This window comes from Cynara cardunculus (assembly GCF_001531365.2).
Source record: "Cynara cardunculus var. scolymus isolate 2C chromosome LG 11, CcrdV1, whole genome shotgun sequence".
NCBI lineage: Eukaryota > Viridiplantae > Streptophyta > Magnoliopsida > Asterales > Asteraceae > Cynara > Cynara cardunculus.
Genome location: NC_037538.1, coordinates 16956076 through 16959144, shown reverse-complemented (window position 1 = coordinate 16959144; position 3069 = coordinate 16956076).

The window sequence follows — 3069 nt, the reverse complement described above, 5'->3', positions numbered from 1 at the left end:
TTGGTGAATTGTGGTTGAGTTTGAGATATCCCACATTGGTGAAGAATTGAAAATTTTGAACAATATGAAGTGTATAAGAAAGGTGGATTGGATGCATTTGTGTCAAATATGGGGTTTGCCTAATAGAGTTGTCTTTCTTTGGATGACCTTATTTGAAATTTATAAGCATGGTTGGGAACCAATCAAACCAAATGATAGAAATTATAGTGCAAAATTTATTATATTATTATATCTTCATTATATATATATATATATATATATATATTTATATAAGTAAAACCTTGGGGTGAGGAGGTGACACCATGAGGATTATAAAATTTAAAACCTTGCGGTGATGAGGTGGAATATTGATTGGTGCATTTGTGTCGATTCATGAAGTTTGCTTCAATGGGTATATATATATATATATATATATATATATATATATATTATTTAACTTTTCGAATTATTTGAATACTATTTGTTAATGATTTTATTAACAACTAATATGTATTTATATAGACAATATCCAGATCATTAATCAAAATACTAATGCTACCGCGCAATGCGCGGTTCCCATACTAGTTTGTGATTAATAACTTATAGGACAGTTTCATTTTTCAGAGCTTTTTTATTGCCAAAACGAATGCAGTGATGGGTATGTTGAATGTAGATGAATTGGATATGTTGGACAAATTATCATCATCATTTGAAAATTAGGCCGAGTCCACCTTGCACAAGATTCAAATTTTTGACTTGGTGGCAAATAATCTTTTTTTTTTATTAACCTGGATATCCAACCCGCTATGCGAGCCGACTAATCCCAGGGCGACCACCTGCTTTGCAGGTAGTCTGGAGTCACCGCATTTGAACCTCCGTGGCCACAAGAGGATTTTTGTTCCTCCTTGGATTTGAACCTGGGACCTCCTGACACTTTTGACTATTGGAGCCAAGTTCAAACCAATCAGACACCACCATTGTGGTTGTGGCAAATAATCCTTCGGTACATCGGTTCATAAATACTGTTAGCTTGGTGCCAAACGCTCCTCTGATACACTTATGTAACCCATTATCACATGACCATGATCATTGTCATCTAAATCAACCCATGTCTAAAGGAAGTAGAAATAAATCAACAGACTCAACTTTTGCAACAAGATCATGACTGAGTATCAGTTACKCATTAAGTGGATGGCATGATACATGCACCGAGTGGTTCCATGGTCACACATAACAATTTTGTAATACCACCGTAATATTTTAGTAACACTTTTGTCCAAAATACACAACTATTAGTAAACATTTATATTGTAAGCATAGAATGTACTTTCCCAGAAGTATTAATATTAAGAGCAAATTACATCGTTGGTCCTTATGCTTTGCCTATTTTTCGGGTTTGTTCCCTAAAATGCAGCAAGTTCAGTCATTGATCCTTATTTTGTGTTTCACATACCATATTTATCCTTCAAGTTAACACTGTTAACTTCAACATCGTTAACTATATCATACGCCCCTTATGTGAGGGGCAAATCAGTCTTTTTACCCTTATTTTATATTATTATATAATAAATTGATAATGTTTTATAAACCCCCGTCCCCTCTTGTCTTTTGCAACCTAGTACTCTTATTCAACGACCCACAACCCAACCACCATGATAAAAACCTTACTCTCTCTACTTCGATCTTCGGGTGCCCCCTTCCCCACCCTACTTCATTCCGACATAATCGCAAAGGTAGATTGCAGGTGTATGAATCAAGCTGCTAACTTCATTTGCATATACAGCTACATTTTTGAGCTCATGTTTTTACATCTTTGGCCAACATAAACGCAAAGGTAGATTGTAGGTGTAAGAATCAAACTGCTAACTTCATCTGCATATACAACTACATATTTGTATGAATTCATTACAAACATTTGAGATAAAAAAAATCAGATTTCTAAAACACAAATTCCTAGAATTAAACTCACAAATTCCGAAATCAAAAGGTGAACTTAATCGAACTCTCTAAAATCAAACATAACAGTGGAGGTATGAATTGAAGAGGTAGATGATCGGCATGCCAACATGATTAAGTCCAACATAATCGCAAAAGTAGATAGTAGGTGTATGAATGCAGCTGCTGACTTCATCTACATATACAACTATGTCTTCGAACTCATGTTTTTTTTACATCCTTGACATATTCTACTTCTATATCTTTGACCAGTAAAGCGAGACGGTGGTGAAAGTGGACGACAAGGGGAAGGGGTTTCACCGGAACTTCTAACCACGATTTGGCAGAACGATTGTTACCATCGTCTTTCACTCTATAAATAAAAACAGTTTTGCGTTTCAAAGTATATCAGAGAGTATCAGGTGGTGGTTGGTGGTAGTAACGGGATGAAGGATTTTCAACCGAGGGTGTTCACTAAGAAAGGGAAATATTGATTTATTATATGTATAAAATAAATATATTATTTTATTTTAATTTCTTAGGAAATAGAAAAGTATAAAATGACCTATTTGCCCCTCATATGAGAGACACGTTAACATAGACCAAACAATAACAATGTTAAGTGGAGGGACCGATTTCTTATGAAAAACATATGGGGGGTGTTTGAGATTGTTTATAAAAACAACTTATTGACTTACTCCGGTATGGTACTGGTAATAAGCACTTTTCAGTGTTTGGATAAACAATTTATACCGGTGTCAAACCGGTAATAAAGAGTTTTTGAAGAAGTTAAACCCTTCTAACTTATAATAAGTTGATAAGGGCTTTTAGAGTGAGTGAGTGTTGTATACTTGATCCGTTTTAGAAACCGAAACAGAGGGATGAATAGTGTAATTTAGTGTAAACATTTATTTACTTTGGTTTTCCCTATACGGAGAAGGTTGAAGAGGGATTGGAAATTGGAAAGGTGCAATGGGCAATGGGCAATGGCAGTTCCGAAATACAAGTGGTAAAAGGAGGTGATATAAAGAAGGAGTCAACATCAATATAAATCTAAATGAATAAATAAATAAGGGGGGAGATGTGAGTGGGGATCGCTTTCGTAATCGTAGAGTATTATTTACAGCTATGCATTTCAGCATTTGCCTTTGAAGC